At 37.0% G+C, this 20,331-nt stretch overlaps 1 protein-coding gene and 1 non-coding gene across 4 annotated transcripts in view; one reads left to right on the top strand and one right to left on the bottom strand.

The window, feature by feature from the left end:
* PKIA (cAMP-dependent protein kinase inhibitor alpha) overlaps positions 1-20,331 on the top strand; it is a 93,923-nt gene that overhangs the window by 15,101 nt on the left and 58,491 nt on the right. The window lies entirely within an intron of this gene.
* TRNAK-UUU lies at positions 11,860-11,932 on the bottom strand. Its single transcript has one exon. It is a non-coding gene; the product is annotated as a tRNA-Lys (tRNA).

Here is a 20,331-nt window from a genome sequence, read left to right as displayed (position 1 = left end):
TATCAATAATTAACTTAAGAAATAGAAAGCCAGGGTGACCTTTACTTTCTCTCAATACCAATCTCATCTGCTATTTCCAAACTCATTACAAAGTATATGTATTACTCAACTGTTTAAGAAGGATATATGCTGGTTTGGATGTGTTTTGTAACATCTAAACCTTGCCGAGTGTTGCTAAAATGTTTGTTTTTTTATATAGATTTCTGGAAGTTCACATTAGAGGAAGAGAAGTTTTCCCTCAACCTGAAATAACAGTGATAAATTAAAATTTCTTTTGAAGTACTGTATACTTTCAAAGCATTTTTATATCCATTCTCTTACTGGATTATCCTAACTCTCTACAGTTGGTAGAGCAATGGTTATCTTCATTTTGCAGAGAGGAAAACTGAAATTCATGAAGTTTAGCAGTTTGCCCACTTCAGCAGTACACAGAGTTATTAAATAGCAGGGCAAGAATTCAGGCTTGCTTCATGCCCTAGTCAGTCTAGTGCTTTCCTAGATGCTGCAAAAACTGGACATGTATAAGGGTAAGCACGAAAATGGAAATACGCTTAGATCTGCTCCTACTTATACATTTGCCTGTAGACCTCACTGGAGCCTGCACCAGGACAATCTACGTGTATTACTTTCATCAACTTAAAGAGGTGGTCATATTAAATAAGCTTCTAGGTTTAATTAAAAAACAAAACAAAACTATACTGTTTTTTTCACCATATTCCAGTTTGTATTTTGTCATTATCAGCTTCTTTTCTAGAGAACCATGCCTTCAACTTAAAGGGTTGCATTGCTTAATAAACATGGATGATGCTGACGGCTTATCTGAGTTAAGTAATGTATGAATCTAGTTTCACTAACACAGTGCTAACAGTCATGAGATTACATCATTTTATTTATACACACACTTGCACACACATTAGCAAAAAATAATTTTTGCTTCAAACTAGAACATTATTTGTATAATTTGCAACCTAATTGGAGCACTTGGCCATATAATCTATCATTTTAAAAGTTAATTAAAATTCACAGAAAATTCTCTTCTGTAAGTACATTGGACAATGTAACTACATTGGCAATACTACATTGTATTGCATTTCTACTAGGTTTCTATTAAGTATGAAATTATTTTAAACAAGTCATTTATAAGATCTGCCTCAGTATTTTTGTGCTTCTGAAATATCACCACTATAATCTGCTTTTTAAAATAGTCTGACACCTACCAAGTACTCCTTCACCTCCTACAAGAAAGCAAGAAAAAGAAAGCATTTATGTTTTTAATTTTAGTGAAGGTTCTTGATTTAAGAATTAGTCATTTGCTGTCATTTGAATTTCAACTATTCTGTAAGTACTTGAGGTTCTTTTTGTCTAACTTTTCTGTAGTTTTCACATATATCACCATTAATTTCATCTTTCACTTTGTCTTCTTAGAAATAACATTATGTTTTTGAACTGTTTATCAGTAACAGATAATGGCAGGAAATGGTGATTCTGGTTTTTGGTTAAAAAAAAATAAAATGAGAAACTAAAGGAATAGTTACTATAGCATTTCCCCCCCTCCATTTAATTAATCAGCCATTCACATCAGTGAATATTAGATTTTGAGACTACAGATCCAAATACTAAATGTTTTACATATTTGGAAAAGTGAAAAATAATACTTATTTTGCTTACCCTGTGCTAAATGCTGTTCTAAAACCGAATAGAGTTCCTTTCACAACAATCCTAAGAGGAAGACACTGTTATTACCTAGTTTATAGATAAGCAAATAAATACAGAAAATGATTAAGTTATCCATGGTCACACAGCTAGTAAGGTACAGCTATAGTATTTAAAACCAGTTTAAAATATCTAAAATCCGTTATTGTGAGAATCCATATTCCCAACCCCTGTAATGAATGTAAGGGTTTTGATCCTATCATTTGTTATATGCCCATTTACTTGCTTGTGGAAAGAAAGAGAGGGGAGGAAGGAAAGAAGGAAGAGCTGAAGGCAGGAGAGAGGTCAAAATTCTGCCAGTTCGTTGATAACTGCTACATAATGATGTTCAGTTTAGGTTCTTGTAGCATTTTCAATGCAATAAATAATTTAAAATTTTCTTAAGTGAAGTCTTTGATAATATTATCAGATGGAGACAGCCAGTGACTTTGTATTTACTAATAATCGTAATTGAAGTGTTAAGGCAGTCTCATATTTGGAACAAAACTAATTCTGGTAATTTTCACAGCAATACATATATCTTAAAATTATTATCAGGGTTTTCTTCACCCTCAGCACTCAGCTTACTTAATTTTAGTTTTTCAAAAGCCCATAAATTTTAGTAAGATTTTAAGTTAGGCTTAAATCATAGGAAAATTAAAGGAACTTAAGAATCTGTAACAAAAGGAAATCACCCTCTTCCCATCCCATGCTCACGTCTGTTCATTTCTACCAGAATTGTTCCATCAAGAAAGGAGGAATTATTCTGATTGGTCAGATTTAATGGACCACTCATTGAACAATATTTTACTGTTACTGCATGTTTAAAGGTACACAGCAATGGTTCTCACATTCTTACTTGCCTATAATTTGATCCTGTGAGAGCAGATGTGAGGAGTGAGGATCCTTGAAACCTCCATCTCAGTCTCCTCCCTCTTGCATGTCTTGCAGAGGGAAGGGGGTGTGTGTCTTAATCCAGCAGACAATGGGCCCTTCTGTCTTTTATAGGCTGTTTCCATGCCTATGAGTCAAGCTCTATTTGAGCCTGGAAAAATCTTACATACTCTCTTGTCAACTTCTTCCTTCAGTATGTACTCAGTAAATGGTAAAATAGCTCAAGTAAGTCTTTACCATAGCTCTGAATTTAGGGTTTTCAGGAAGTAATCCCAAATCTCAGATGTGTTCTGTATCATAATAGATAATTTTGTATTTATAGTTAACATTTACTCTGGATTATTCAGATGTGCGATTAGAAACTATTTTTGTCTTCAAGTGCTGAAAGGCAGGATAACTATGGATTTTCATCAAAGTAATTTAGAAACTGTATTTGTTTCTTATGTACTAGCCACTGTTCTAGAGACTGGCGATAGAGTGCTAAACAGAGTGGTTATAAACCACACTGATTTCCAGCAACATTGTTAACAAAGGATGAAATTCAGGGGCTCCTGAGTGGCTCAGTCATTAAATGTCTGCCTTCAGCTCAGATCATGATCCCAGGGGCCTGAGATCTAGCCCTACATTGGGCTCCCTGCTCAGTGGGAAACTGGCTTCCTCCTCTCCTACTCCCTCTGCTTGTGTTCCTTCTCTTGTTATCTCTCTCGCTGTCAACTAAATACATAAAATCTTAAAAAAAGGGTAAAATTCAAACAGGAAAGGGGTATAGAAGTCATACGCAAAAAAACAAATCTCAGCTTTAATATGCATGGTTGGCATTTTGGGGCTAGAACAAATCTAACACAGGAAGTTTAGGATTAATGATATATAGTCAGTCTATTTGAACTCTGTTTTATTTAAAACAAGCAATTTTTTCAAACAAAGTCAACAAATCATTAACAGTAATTATGCAAACTCAAGTCTATTTTATTATTATTATTTTATTTTTATTTTTATTTTTAAGCAATCTTCCTACCGAACGTGTGGCCTGAACTGAACTACTATCTGGAGATCAAGAGTCACATGTTCCCGGACAGAGCTGGCCAGGTGCCCCTATAGTCCCTTATTTTTAAAAAACAGGGTGCCTTGGCTTATAATCTGTGGTCATTTTAATATTTTGAGAAACCAATCTTCAGCATTTTGAAAATTAGTTTTTTTTCACAATAAAAATTCTAATATTTGTGCATCAGTTGTATTTCACACCTCCAAAATGGGGTGACACTTTACAATTTTAAGTCACAAACCAGTATATTGTCTGTTGATTCTAGGCTTCCAAGGTTTATCGTCAGAAATGGTAGGTGAGAGGAATCTTCATCATGAAAACACCCAAATTTGAAGTCTGAAACTTTTTTTGATTGGTTAATGATGTAGGAAAAGACATTAGGGTTCTCAGCCAATGGCCAAGGAGGAATTCTTAAGACATCTTTGGTGCAAAAGGTGCTTTTGTTTGTTTGTTTGTTTGTTTTACAGCATGAGGACGTGACCCGTGGACAAGAAGAGCTGCTCTGGGGTCATGAGGAGTGGCTCATTATATATATATATATATATATATATTTTTTGTTTTGTTTTGTTTTTTTAAAGATTTTATTTAGTTATTGGACAGAGAGAGATCACAAGTAGGCAGAGAGGCAGGCAGAGAGAGAGAGGAGGAAGCAGGCTCCCTGCTGAGCAGAGAGCCCGATGCGGGACTCGATCCCAGGACCCTGAGATCATGACCTGAGCCGAAGGCAGCAGCTTAACCCACTGAGCCACCCAGGTGCCCCGGCTCATTATATATTTTTAAGTTGGGAGGGGTTAGGGACAGTGTTAAGTCTCCTAGGTATTTTGGAAACAAGGTTTCCAGGATCCTGAGGGGACAGCTATTGTCAGGAAAGGTCATTTATTACTGTTTAGTAAAAACTCAGTCATGAGATAATTTAGGTGTATATCAGTGGGCCATATGCTTGGGGGATGATTGCCAACATGTATCTTGGGGGGATAGAGATAAAGGAAGTTTCCAAAAGAATTTTTATATGTTAAAGTAGGATTATAGGATCTTGGGAGTCTGGGGGTCGGGCTAGGATTGCCTTTTGCCCTTAGCAAAGTGTCAACATCTAACATCAAGGCAACTGAGTCCCTACAAGAATGGCACTCTGCCTGTTATGAGGATTTGTCAATGGGCTGTAGGTAGTAAGGAAACTTAATAATTTTTCTTCTGCCTTTGTTTCCCACATCATTTAGTAGATGTTGGTATTACAGAATCATATGTAGTGACAGGGCATGGTCAAGTTTGTATCAGCATTCATCTCACACTAGGTTTTGAGAATTTAGTAGTTTTTAAACTACTTTTTCTCCTGACAGGTGGCTTCCGACTCTAAAAGTATCTTGACTTATTTATGCACCATACATTCAAAGAATAGTTACTACTCACATATACCGTTCCAGATACTGTACTGGTCACTGGGGAGTCAAGGATGACTAAAACAGTTGTGACTGTCAAGAATTCTCCAATGTAATGAGCCTTTGCTTCTTATTCTTCAAGTGGCATCAATTCTAAGCAACCAAAAGTAAGAGGGATTTGAGTAGCATTTATACCATTATTAAATGTAGATTGGGCCAGATGATTTTTCAAAAAACAGGTTTAATTTAAAAAAGTACAAGAATGTTCTTTGAGCTTTCTCTTCGATGAGCAGTTATCTATCCTTGGGATGTAATAATAGAACTCAGTGAGCAATCCATCAACTACAGCCCCATGGTATCCAAAATGAACAATGTTTTCTTCAGCCATTGACTTCCTAGAGACACCCAAGGCATTTTAACTTTACTTGCCAAGAAATCACCAGTAAACAGCAATGATGGTAGATGTTGACTATTTACTGCCATGGGGTTGAGAAAATTAGTGAGTTACATTACACTACTTGTCAAGCATTTTGACATCTTGGAACAGAAAGTGCTGTTTAAATATAAAGAGCATTTTCTGTTGAATTGCTCATCCATGTGAGGAAATGACCTATCGAGTAATAGAGCAGAGTATAGGAGAACTGTCACAATGCAAGATTGATTTCTGCTAAAGAGACCTTAAAGTAACTACGTGTTTCAATTTGTGGTTGTTTATAATCATTTGTAAATTATCATGGTAAAAGCCCCATATAAAAAGCTATTTGGATTCACTTTCCGGCACAATTTCCTGGGCATTCCCACCTCCACCCACCCTCACCCCCACCTTTCCTTTCTGGCTCTGTCTTTGTCAGACCAGGAGAGAATGGGTCTCAGGCTTTCATGTGAATCAGGAGATCAGAAAGCTTGTCAAAACAATGATTTGTTTTTGCATTTGGTAATTGCATTTCTAAAAAGTTCCTAGGAAATACGTTTTGCTGGTATCCATTTGATGACCGTTGCTCAAGTTAAAAGGGTTTGGAGATGAGGAAAAGAGGAATGAGAAACTTCTGAAACCAGTCTCTGTCTTGTTTATGGAGCTGTCCAAGTTGTTGGGAAGATAATTGCTCCTGCCCTGGGGAGCCAATTGAAAGTAAATGGCCATCCTCTGAGTGGGTGATTGGCCTAGGGCAGCCTTTGCTGCACTCCTGCTTTTCCCATTCTTAAACCAAGGTTTACAGTTTAAAAAACCATTTAGCCTCTCTGCTCCAGTTTTTCTCAGATTCAAAGTAGTAACGGTAACTTCTCTTCTCTGTTATTAAAAAAATAACACAAAGCAAACCAAAACACGTATATCCTGATGGTACTTTCCCTGCATTGACAACTCTTTGGATTTATTCATCTATTAATCTGGTGTAGTTTAAAAAAAAAAAAAAGCTATAAAAATTTAGCAAAATCTCTCCATGAAGATTTTATTTAGGCTTCTAAGTTTAAGTATTTAGTTAAAAATAAAAAATACCTGTTCTCTACTGCCTGGGGCTAGATATTTCCTTTTATCTCCCTAAGAGGGAAGAACTAGGCAGGTACAAGTACTTAAAGAGACTTTCTAAAAAGCCCTATCTAGGGGCACCTGGGTGGCTCAGTGGGTTAAAGCCTCTGCCTTCAACTCAGGTCAAGATCCCAGCACCGTGGGATCTAGCCCCTCATCGGGCTCTCTGCTCAGCAGGGTACCTGCTTCCTCCTCTCTCTGCTTGCCTCTCTGCTTACTTCTGATCTCTGTCTGTCAAATAAATAAAATCTTTAAAAAAATAAAAAGCCCTATCTATCCACTCCACCACCTCTGGCTCTCCACTTTATCCACCATTCTTTTTAAGGTTTCCACACCAGGAACACCAACCTCCTTGCTGTGCTTTCAAAACACGGCATTCTCCCATCCAAAGGCCCTTGCATTAACAATTATATCTGCTGGAAATGTTCGGGAAAATTTAAATGCATACAACTAAAATTTTATAATAGAGGGTATAATAATGGGATAAAACTACCTTCAAATCTCTGCTCAAATGCCACCTCATCAGTGAGGGCTTGATCATCCTATAAAAAATAAGTTTTGCACGTGAACATAAAAGTGCAATATTTACCCTTGCATACATTAACACACACATGCTCTTATCCCATCCCTGATATATTTTTCTCCATCCATTTATTTCCATTCAACAGACAGCATATTTTAGTACTGGTTTATTTATTTTCTCCTTCACAGCTAGAATGCAAATTCCATGATGGTAGGGTCTTGGTTTTTCATTGCAGAACCCACAACAATCGCTTGCATATAAGAGCCACTCAGTAAATATTTCCAGGAAGGAAGGAAGGAAGAAGGAAAAAAAAAAAAAGATGATTTTTAAAAAAAGTTTTATTTATTTGAATGATCTCTGCACCCAATGTAGGGCTCAAACTCACAACCCTGAGATCAAGAGTTGGATGCTCTACCAACTGAGCCAGCCAGGTGCCCTGAAAGGTGATATATACTTACAATAGTTTATTCACTGCAAATTTTGGCATCCCTTGTGCTACTTACTCAAATGTCTCTTATACTTCGGTTTTACTTAACTACTGACAGTTCTTTAGAAGCACCATTGCTCATTATGCATGCTATTGCCTCTGCCTTGAATTTTCATTTTTGAACATATTAAAATTGTTTTTCTTTAAAAAATGAATCAGATGTCCTGTTCTCCAAAAGTATTTCATGATAAACTTGTTCTTTCTCTGTGTCCCCCTTCTAATCCTCACCCTTATCCTGGCACTTAACCTACTCATTATATTGTCTATCTAATTGAAAGTCATGCCAGCTTTATTGTGAACCATTTGGAAACAGGGTCTGTTCACTATTTTTAGCCTCAAGAGCACAGTGCTTGAATGCCTGGCACATGGCAACTACTCATAAATGTTGAATAAATGAACAATATCTGCCCCCCCCATTGTGTTAAGATATTCCTTGATGCTCTACACTTCTAAAATTGCCCTGGGATATGAGAGTAATAAGGAATGTTCCTAAAAATCAAGAGAATAGAGACTTATGACCATAACCAGTCTGAAGATCGACTAAGTCAAAGTCTCAAAACTAGAGTAGTTGCCAAACAAGGACAAGGAGAGAGGCATCCAAACTTATTTAGGTAGAGGTAGCAAGATTCTGGTGTCCACACTGCCATGAAGAAAACCATGACCATATGAAGCTTCTAATACTAATGAAAGTGTATCTCTCGTGTATGTGGTATTAGATCATGATAAAACTCTTCAGAAAATCTGTTTTTGTACTTTACCTCCTCAGGCATCAGTTGGTGTGTGGTGACACAATACGTTAATTTTACTATGTAATTGGTTTAGAATCTACTCCCCTAGGGGGAGAAAGATTCTGTCTTAGTCTGATTTTACTGCTTCAACAAAATACCACCAACTGGGTAGTTTCTAAACAACAGAATATTCACTGTTCTGGAGGCTGGGAAGTCCAGGATCAAGGTGCCAGCCAGCATGATCACTTTCTGTTAAGGGTCCTCTTTGGAGTTCTTACACTGGCAATGTCTCCCTCTGTCCTCATATGGTAGAAGGGGCAAAGGATGTCTTGGGAGCCTCTCTTATAAGGGACTAATTTCATTCATCATGGTTCCACTTTCATGATTTAAGCAACTTCCAAAGGCCCCATCTACTAATGCTATCACATTGGACATTAGGATTTCAACCTACAAATTTGGTGGATACATGGACATTCAGACTATAACAGAGGCTTAAGGGTCAAAGCTTGTTCTAAAGTTTATAGCCTGGGAGATAGGCAGAATTTGGAGATGTTCAGCTGGTATATAATTTGGTCTTACATCTTTAAAGATGCTAATGACCCATTCCAGCAAACAGACCCTGCACACAATTAAGCAACAACTGTGCTTTGTGAATGAGAGTGTTTGCCTTGGCAGGAAGGTGTTCCATCTGTTTCTCCTATATCTATGACTATATCATGCATAATATTAACAAAACACCTAAATACAGGAAATCTGAAGCAAAAATGATATACCAAAAAAAAAAGTGCAGAGAAAATAGGTGAGTGAATATTGAAGGGCAGAGGTGGTCTCTTGGTAGGCTTGGAAATCAACCATGAATAAGATAAGTTGATTAAACATAGCATAGAAAATTCACAGGAAAAAGTTGGTGAGATCAACTAATAGGCAAAGCAAATAGTTTTTCAACAGTAACATTTTTGCTATTTCAAAGAGGAAAGGCTGTATATGATAAGAGATTGAGAAAATAAGTACAGGAGTTCTTTACTCAGAAGGCTAGAGCTAAGGCAAAAATGAGAAATCTACCTTAATGTAAGCAAGGAATCACTGTCAGGAAATGACAGTTGTAGAAAACAAGAAAAGGGAGACTCAGAGTCCTGAACCAGGAGATAAGAACTTGCCTGGTTTATTCATTTAAAAAAAAAATTTTTTTTTAAAGATTTTATTTATTTATTTGACAGAAGGCACAAGCAGGGAGAATAGCAGATGGAGAGTGAGAAGCACGCTCCCTAATCAGCAGGGAGCCCAATGTGGGGCTTGATCCCAGGACCCTGGGATCATGACTTAAGCCAAAGGTAGAAGTTTAACCAACTAAGCCACCCAGGCACCGCTTGCCTGGTTTATTCCTAAATAATTGGACTCAATTTACCTTGGTTCTTATATTTCTTGGGAACTGGTAAATGTATTCTCACTGTAGTACTTGTTGTCTCTCACCTGCATTAAAATGTGCAATATCTAACATTTTGTTGTATATTCCTTGAACCCAGTTATCATAAAACAACAGTAAATAAGCTATGGCCTCCAGGCCAAATTCATGATTGAGTTAAGAATGGTTATTAACATTTTTAGATGGTAGTTAAGAAAAGAAAAAGAAAAAAACAAGCAGAGCATTCAATAAAGACCTAGATAGTTCACAAAGACAAAAGTATTTGTTACCTAGAGGGTTTAAATTTTTAGGGGTAGAATTAATATTCACATTTACTTTATATATGTAAATAAATATAATAAAGAGATAATGAATAACAAAAGAATATTGTATATCTATAATGAATGTGAAGGTTTATATATATATATACAATTCAGTATATTGTAAGAGAACAGTTTTGTCTTACACATTATAGGATTTCATATCCTACAAGTAGATTGCTAGATAAAAGAAAGGAAAAGCTACTGGTTTCTAGTTCATTGGGGTTAAGAAGAAAGACTAATCAGCCAAATTCACTTCCTTTTTGCCATTATAACACCACAGAAGAAAATTTAAAATGTAAACCTTGGGGTGCCTGGGTGGCTCAGGTCATGATCTCAGGGTCCTGGGATCCAGGCCCAGGCCCGCATCAGGCTCTCTCCTCAGCAGGGAGCCTGCTCCACCCCTCCCTCACCCCCACCCCTCTCTGCCTGCCTCTCTGCCTACTTGTGATCTCTCTGTGTCAAATAAATAAATTAAAATCTTAAAAAAACAAAAAAACAAAAAACCTGTAAACGTGATTGTGGGAGATACATGGAAGAAATGAATTAAAAAGACAATGAAAGGGTATAAATCACTTTTTTCAGAGCTCTAATGGTAGGAGTAAAGAAATAGTAATTGTAGGTCCCTGTTGGTATCAGTAGGTTGTCTTTCAGTCTGAGGTTTCTCTGCTATCCCTGCTGCTGTCCCTGCCCCAGAAAAGTGTCAGAGAGGATGAGAAGTCTATCTTCCAAGCTCTTATTAAGAGAGATGTTGAACAAATAGACCCACAGACACACATAAATACATATCTACATCTCTTTTGGATGGTAGTATTTAATAACTTCTTTTGTTTTTGCATGTAAAACCCTACAAACAGCTTCCTCTACTCAGATGCCCATAGGACCAAGCAAATTGGGCCAGGTCACAGGTAAGAGAGAAGGAAGAGGCCTGTGGCAAAGTGGAGAGATTGTGCCCTTCCTAAAAGAATTTAAATTCTATTAAATTAAAAGAAAAGAAATAAAGCATGTGGAAGTTTTCAACCTGTTCTTTTCTATTAACCTCGCCAATTTTTTTCTGGCAACTGAAGCGGAAGGAGGATTCCTTTCAGTTGTTACCTTTCTTGAAAGGGTCCATTCTAACCCAATTCAGCCTAAACTCAACATTGCTGCATTTCCTGTTTGAATTTATCTTCTATCTCCCTTTAACTTTCCAAATTCCTACTGATGGCAAATAGTTACCATTCTTAGTGACCATTGTTTTAAAAAAATATTTATTTATTTATTTACTTATTTATTTATTTGATAGAGAGACACACAGGAGAGAGGGAACACAAGCAGGGGGAGTGACAGAGGGAGGAACAATCTCCCTGCTGAGCAGGGATTCCCAATGTGGGACTGGAGCCCAGAATCCTGGAATCATGACCTGAGCCTAAAGCAGATGCTTAACCACTGAGACACCCAGGCACCTCCTTAGTCACCAGTTATTGAGAATTTAAATACATGCTAATAATTTTTTTCAGTATTCAATTCATAAGCATTGCCCACATTTTACCAATAAAAATAAAGAGACTTAGAGAAGATAAGTAATTTGTCAGAAGTACAGTTAGCAAGTGGTTAAGTCTAGGATTCAGGCACAAAGGGTTCAATCCCATGCTCTTGACCATGAAGTTTAACCCTCCTGAAAGAAGTTAACCCCTATTCAAGGGAAATGAGGGGCAGATGCTGGCTCCCTTTGTAGAACAGCTGCCAGAGGGGAAAGTTCAATGGAAATGTATTCCCACTGAACTTCTCTGTTCATTGCATTGCAATGAACATGTTCATTCCATTGCATTAAACAGTAACACATCCTTGTTAAACATAATCACTCTTTTTTTTTTAAAAGTAAGCTCTATGCCCAACATGGGGCTTGAACCCATGACCCTGAGATTAAAAGTCACATGCTCTACCTACTGAACCAGCCAGGTACCCCAAACATAATCTCCTTTTGATTCAAACTTTGTAATTACTTCAGAAACTTCAGTGAATAATTTACAAAATATAAAATACTTTTTGTCTTTAACTTTCAGGACTTTTAAAGAAAAGGATAATACTGCTTTCTTTTAAATGGGTAGATAATTTTGTCATTTTTTCTACGTATTTTAATGTGGACTTCTATTAAGGTATTGCAAATTACCAACTGTATTATACTTTACATATGTAAATACACACACACACACACACACATACCACTTTCCTCAACATTAACTTAATCTGAAATATAGTTCATATGTTTTCCTGGTTAGTCCAGAATTATTCAAATGATGAATGACAAAGACATGTTTTAACACTAGTTTTTGCTAACTCTAACTTCTACGTTCATCTTGAATAAACTAAGTTTTCTTTATTAATATTTTCTGACCTCTTCAGTCCTATTGAAATTTGGATTTTTCAAATGATTCCCCTACTATTTTCAACAGAAATTTAGCTTTCTCTTTCTCTAGTACAAAAAAGCCAGTCTGCTACTTACATTTATGTCACTTTCTGATTATTATTCTACCTTCTCTGTCCTCCCCTAATTTGAATTTAATGTTAGGAAGTAATGTTGGCCCTCTCCTGTTCAAGTCACTGCTGTATCCTCCAGTAACAGTGACCACTTACCTTCCTGAATAAGGTCAACTACGGGTCACTAGGCCCCTTATCATTTTTATAGTTTCATCATCTCTCTTTATCTATGCCATGACCTCATTTTTCACCCATATCTCAAAATTCAAACTTCTGGGACTCCAGTGGAACAATAATCAGGGGTCTAATGAACTTGAGATAACCAGAAGTTCAAATATTATAAGCATTAGTAATATAAAAGTCCAACACCTATCTGTTCTGCAAGTTAATATGTGACTAATATTAAAATTTGTAGCCTGCTTTTTTCCAAAATGTATTATATCCCTATTATACACCAGGCACTGATTTCCTTGTTTCATTCTTTTCCCAATTAGTGAAAATTAAAAAAAAAAAAAATTTGTTTTCCAAACACTGAATGACAACTGAGGTTTAAAAAAATGCTGTGGTATGTGTTGTTAAAAAACAAAATACAACTGAGCAAATTTGAAGATCTAATTGGCTTTATTAAACAAGCCATGAATCAGGCAGCATCCCAACTAGCAAATAGAAGGGAACTCCAAGAGTTGCTGGAAAGGAAAGATTTTTAAAGGCAGAAAGGGGTAGAACAGAGAAATCATTATCAAAAGAAAAGATTATTTCAGGCAAGGTCACATCCTTTGGGGGAAGGCAGGGTGGATTACCTCACTAGTGCTGACTGGGAAATTTCAGACTGACTGGTTAGGATTATATTCTTAGGAGAGGTTGAAACTGCAGTTAGGTTAGGTAGATATTAAGTCTTGGTTTACTGATATAGGGCTTAGCCCAAGTGACTCTATTTTGGGTTGTTGTTTCTTTTTCAACAGTACCAGATACCAAGTTGTCCCTCCTTCCCATTCTTAGTTTTGTATCCCCACTCATACCATCATCTTTTAAATTCTGTTACTTTTTACCTTGGCCCTTATGATAGTCTCTGTCTACTTACTTATCATTTCTTCCCCATCTGTTAATCTTCTAAAATACAGTAATAACAATTATGAGGAATGGTGTGCATAATTAGGTGGCTGCTTACTTCCCTTAAGGGCACATCAAAGATGCAGAATGTTGGAGAGGGGTCCCTCACCACCTGCTGATTAAGGTCTCAGAACCTAGAATTTCTACCTTCCAAATGGGAGACCCAGCACAGAAATGGAATGAAAAAGTGCCATTGAAGGGCTTATGAACATTTCATTGACTTTTCAGGAAATGTACACATTTACATGTGCACAGAATTTTCAGTGTGATGTCAATGAGATTCTCAGAATCTCTTGAATACTGTGTCTTGAATACAGGGGAAGGAACGCTTATTCCAGAAATTCAGAAATTTACTTTTGAATAATATAACACAAGTCTGGGGCGCCTGGGTGGCTCAGTGGGTTAAGCCGCTGCCTTCGGCTCGGGTCATGATCTCGGGGTCCTGGAATCGAGTCCTGCGTCGGGCTCTCTGCTCGGCGGGGAGCCTGCTTCCCTCTATCTCTCTCTCTGCCTGCCTCTCCATCTACTTGTGATCTCTCTCTGTCAAATAAATAAATAAAGTCTTTAAAAAAATATATAGCACAAGTCTTCCAATACAAACCTGAGAGCTTATATACTTGGACCAAATTGTTTATATCCCTTATAGTATTGTTTCTGCCAAACTGCCCCATCTGCTTTTGGCTTACATAATAGACAACAGCAAAAATTTCTTTTCTATCTATTTGTAAAGGTCCTCTTCCATCCTTTATACATAGACTATACAAATGTACACAGTGTCTTACATATTATTTCATAGGTTAACAGATGCTTGGAGCCCAGTATTAAGTTCCATGGACTCTAGGCTAACAATTATTTATTTAATTCTTTGGAAACCAGACTCTTTATATATTTCTCACATTCCCTGTTTCCTAGTTATTACCTCTTACCATTTCATAAATATATATTTTTTTAAGATTTTATTTATTTATTTGACAGAGAGAGATCACAAGTAGGCAGAGAGAGAGAGAGGAGGGTAAGCAAGCTCCCTGCTGAGCAGAGAGCCCGATGCGGGGCTCGATCCCAGGACCATGGGATCATGACCTGAGCCGAAGGCAGAGGCTTAACCCACTGAGCCACCCAGGCGCCCCAATTTCATAAATTCTTTTGATATTTCTTCTGTATCATTTGTACTAGAGTGAAAAGAACAAGATGTTTTTGTTTTGTCTATACCTTCACAGAAGTGTTACGGTCTAGGCCTAGAAGCTTGCATATGGGATGCCAGTGATGATCAAACTGAGAGAATCTCTTAATGGATGTGGTTTTCCTCCTTCAGTTACCTGGAGATTGTTTTCCAGTGCTAAAACCAGAACATTCTGAATATAGCTTTAGTTAAGAGAGCCATTTTTAACTTTCATTATAATTTTGTTATCCATTAATCTGTTAATGGACATCTGGGCTTTTTCCATAGCTGGTTATTGTGGACATTGCTGCTGTAAATATTGGGGTGCAGGTACCTGTTTGAATCACTATGTTTGTATCCTTTGGATAAATCCCAAGTAGTGCAATTGCTGGGTTCTAGGGTAGTTCTACTTTTATCTTTTTGAGGAACCTCCATATTGTTTTCCAGAGTGGCTCCACCAGTTTGCATTCCCACCAATAGTATAAGAGGCTTCCCTTTTCCTGCATCCTTGCCAGCATCTGTTGTTTCCTTAGTTGTTAATTTAGGCTATTCTTACTGATATAGGTGGTATCTCTTTGTGGTTTTGATTTGTATTTCCTTGATGCCGAGTGATATTGAGCATTTTTTTCATGTGTCTGTTAGCCATTTGGATGTCTTCTTTGGAGAAATGTCTGTTCATGTCTTCTGCTCATTTGTTGATGGGATTCTTTGTTTTTTGGGTGCTGAGTTTGATAAGTTCCTTATAGATTTTAGGTACTAACCCTTTATCTGATATATCATTTATGAATATCTTCTCCCATCCCATAGGTTGCCTTTTAGTTTTGTTGATGGTTTCCTTTGCTGTGTAAATGCTTTTTATCCTGATGAAGTACCAATAGTTCATGTTCCTTTTGCTTCCTTTGCCTCTGGAGATATGTCTAAGCAAGAAGTTGCTGTGGTTGAGGTCAAAGAGATTGCTGCCTGTGTTCTCTTCTGGGATTTTGATGGATACCTGCCTCACATTTAGGTTTTTCATCCATTTTGAGTTTATCTTTGTGTATGGTATATGAAAGCTGTCCAGTTTCATTCTCCTGCATGTGGCTTTCCAATTTTCCCAATACTATTTGTTGAAGAAACTGTCTTTTTCCACTGGATATTCGTTCCTGCTTTGTTGAATATTAGTTGACCATAGAGTTGAGGGGTTCTTTGGGTTCTCTATTCTGTTCCATTCTTCTGTGTGTCTGTCTTTGTGCCAGTACCATTCTGTCCTGATGATTATAGTGCTTTGTAATACAGCTTGAAGTCTGAAATTGTGATCCCTCCAGCTTGGTTTTCTTTTTCTTTTTTCTTTTCTTTTCTTTTTTAAAGATTTTGTTTATTTATTGGTGGGGGGGGTGCGGGGCATGAGCGCATGAACAGGGATGGGTGGGGAGGGGCAGAGGGAAAGGGAGAAGCAGACTCCCATCTGAGCAGGGAGCCCCAAGCAGGGCTTGATCCCAGGATCCTGACATCATGATCTGAGCTGAAGGCAGACGTTTAACTGACTGAGCCACCAAGGTTCCCCTTTTGTTTTCTTTTTCAGCATTACTTCGGCTATTCAGGGTCTTTTCTGGTTCCATACAAATTTTAGAATTGTTTGTTCCAGCTCTTTGAAAAAATGCTGTTGGTATTTTGATAGAGATTGCATTGAATGTGTAGAGTGCTTTGGGTAGCATAGGCATTAACAGTATTTGTTCTTCCAGTCCATGAGCATGGAATATTTTTCCATTTCTTCATGTCTTCCTCAATTCCTTTCATGAGTATTCTGTAGTTTTCTGAGTATAGATTCTTTGCTTTTTTGGTTGGATTTATTCCTAGGTATCTTATGGTTTTGGGTACAATTGTAAATGGGATCAATTCCTTGATTTCTCTTTCTGCTACTTCATTCTTACTGTATAGAAATGCAACGAGCTTCTGTACATTGATTTTTATATCCTTCAATTTTGCTGAATTACCTTATTGGTTCTAGCAATTTTTTGGTGGAGTCTTTCAGGTTTTCTACATGTTGTCTGTGAAGAGTGAAAGTTTGACTTCTTTGCTGATTTGGATGCCTTTTAATTCTTTTTGTTTGATTGCTGAGGCTAGGACTTCAGTACTATATTGAACACAGTAGTGAGAATGGACATCCCTGTCGTGTTCTTGACCTAAGGGGAAAAGCTCTCAGCTGAGAGCTGATATTTGCTTTGGGTCTTTCATAAATGACTTATGATATTGAGGTATGTTCCCTCTATCCCTATATTGTGGAGGGTTTGTTTGCTTGTTTGTTTGTTTTTTATCAAGAAAGGATCCTGTATTTTGTCAAACGCCTTTTCTGCATCTATTGAGAGAACCATTGTTCTTATTCTTTCTTAATGTGGTGCATCATGTAAATTGATTTGCAGATGTTGGATCACCCCTGCAACCCAGGAATAAATCCCACTTGGTCATAGTGAATAATTCTTTTAAGGTATAGTTGGACCCTATCAGCTAATACATTGGTGAGAATTTTTGCATGCATGTTCATTAGGGATATTGCTCTATAATTCTTCTTTTTAGTGGGGTCTTTGTCTGGTTTTGGGACAAGGTAATGTTGGCCTCAGAATGACTGTGGAAGTTTTCCTCCCATTTCTATCTTTTGCAACAGTTTCAGAAGAAGAGGTGTTAATTCTTTTTTAAATGTTTGGTAGAATTCCCCTGAGAAGTCATCCGGCCCTGGATTCTTGTTTATTGGGAGATTTTTGATTACTGATTCAATTTCTTTGCTGATTATAGGTCTGTTCAGGTCTTCTATTTCTTCTCACTGCAGTTTTGGTAGTTTATATGTACAAATGCTTTTTTTAAAGTTCAGCATTTAATAATTCTATTGTTTCCCAGTCCCAGTCTCTGGAGGAAACTTTTGAGGCTATCTTTTGGAATCTTAGAAGATGGTACCTAGCAAGCAGAGCCAGGTTACTTTGGATAAGAACTAAAGAACATGAATTGTGAGCTAAGCTAGAAATGCTATTGTCATAGCAACCTCTAGCAATCATAGCAAGATTTCAGAGAAAAGGGATGGCTTGGATTTTTTTTTTTTTTTTTAACAGAGATGACTAACTGACTAAGGTCTTTTTTTTTTTTTTTTTTAAGATTTATTTATTTATTTGACAGAGAGAGACACTGTGAGAGAGGGAACACAAGCAGGGGGAGTAGGAGAGGGAGAGGCAAACTTCCCGGTGAGCTGGGAGCCAGATGTGGGGCTTGATCCCAGGATCCTGGGATCATGACCTGAGCCGAAGGTGGACACTCAAAAACTGAGCCACCCAGGCATCCCCCCAAGATCCTTTTTGAAATAGTTCTGATAGAGTAAGATACAATAAGTTTGAAAATGAGTTTTACTCAAAAATTGTGATAAACTGTCATAACCTTAAGATCAAAAGTGAGAATCCTTAGTTTAGGCTTAGCACATTTTGTGTACTGATTATGTTTTAGTGATGTAATGCTGATGTGATGCCAGTCTGTCTTCCCTGAATATAATAATTTATTTTATAATAAAATATTAATAATAATATAGTTCTGTAATGATAATAATGGTTATTCTTAATTTAAAAGCTTCATTCTTTATGTCAAGAGAGATTTAAAATATTTTTCTGATTCTTTTTTTTTTTTTTAAAGATTCCATTTATTTATTTGACAGACAAAATCACAAGTAAGCAGAGAGGTAGGCAGAGAGAGGGGGAAGCAGGCTCCCCGCCAAGCAGAGAGCCTGATGTGGGGCTCGATGTGTTTTCAGTGTTCTTCTGTGACAGTGTAAATAACCTTCTGGAAACAGAGGCCTATGGAAATACCGTCACCATCAATAGAAATTGTTATAACTTCTTCCTTGGAAAGGGTGTATTCCATTAGCCTCATTGCCTCACTTGTTAAGCTGAATTGCCATCCTAAGTGACAGATTTTTTTCCACGACCAAGCTTCCTGCAAGGATTTATATATTTAATCCCATTCTGTTTGGGTTTAGATCAAGAGTACCCCTTAGATTACTTTATGAAAACTACTTTACTGTAGTTTACAAAAGCTGGCCAGCCTACTGGCCATGTGGTGTTTTGACTGTTTCCTGAATAGCTAATGAAACCCATGGCTTTGTATTGCACTAATGTACCAGAACTGCTAATTTTTTGATAATGCTAAAACGATGAAGGCTACTTGACTTCACTTGGAAAATCTGTCTCTCTTATGGCACCATTCCAGTGGTGATAACTTTGGCATCTTGCATAAGTAAGTACCCTAGATATAGGGCCATATAGTTAAGGAGGAAAAGATAGTCAGTAATTACATTAAAGAGGATAATTTTTTTTTTCAGTTGAGGTAAACTTATATAAATCTGGGTTTATAATAAATAGCAATATACCCCGAGTATCATATTTCTCATACCACATACAAAATGTTGAATCTAGTTCTCTATGTAACTGACTATGTAACATTAAAAAAAACACATATACATTGTTAAATCACCTATCATCTCAAAATAAGGGACTGTGTGGCAGCATCAGGAAGCATTATTAAGTGAGCCAAAATTAAAAGGGGGGGGGCTGAGTTTGAAAGCTGTGCAGTTTAGACCTCATCACTGAAACCGGCACCAGATTGTCTTTAGAACTAATACCTGTTCACTCAGTTCCCAAACCAATTAAATATATACCATAAATATTTTGGTTCTTCTAACGCATTTAGTGTGTTTTCTGAAACCACTGGTAAACTAACCTTTTGACCATCTACTGAGGAGAGAGGTCAGGTTATAAATAAATGGAAGTACTGATTCTATTTCCATCTTTCAGTACTTGACCACAAAATTAAACCTCAGATTTTTAAAAGACTTTTATTTATTTATTTATTTATTTGACAGAGAGATCACAAGTAGGTGGGGCGGGGGGTGTGGGGAAGCAGGCTCCCTACTGAGCAGAGAGCCTGATGTGGGGTTCAATCCCAGGACCCTGAGATCATGACCTGAACCGAAGGCAGAGGCTTAACCCACTGAACCACCCAGGTGCCCCTAAACCTCAGATTTCTAAAGAAGTATTTAGTTATTATGACAATGTATGAATGGGATCTGTCCACTCATTCATTCAGCACTTACTTTGTGAGCTGCTACTTGATATAAAATTGCTAGTGAGTTAAAAAAAATGTTTGAGGAGCTTCCTGTTCAGTTAGTCATGCAGCTCATCATCGCTCGTACTGATGTTTTGAATCAGGAAAAAATAAAAAAGAGCTAAAGCAGTATTGTTAAGTTTTTCACCCAAATGGCCATCAGGAGCGTAAAAGGGAAGACTTTAGTCACTGAAGAATATGTGACTTCTTTATAGTAAATTAATATGTATCTTAATCATCTACATTTCAATTGAGGAAAAATAATCTAACAAATCTTTCCATAGAACCCCTACTGCTTTGACTCAGATAAAACTTGCTGCTAATTTGAGGCTTTCTAAAATTAAAGTCATAAGATAAGTTGAGTAATTAATCACCTTGAAATTTAGGAAAGTGACTGACGTGGACTAGCTAAGATGTTGTTTGCACCAATTTGATTTATATAATCTTGCCCTAATCACTTTTTAAAAAATCAGCCAGAAAATTTAAAAAAAAAAATTC

This window comes from Neovison vison, chromosome 4 (assembly GCF_020171115.1).
Source record: "Neovison vison isolate M4711 chromosome 4, ASM_NN_V1, whole genome shotgun sequence".
Lineage (NCBI taxonomy): Eukaryota > Metazoa > Chordata > Mammalia > Carnivora > Mustelidae > Neogale > Neogale vison.
This window is presented reverse-complemented; position numbering and strand designations above follow the sequence as displayed.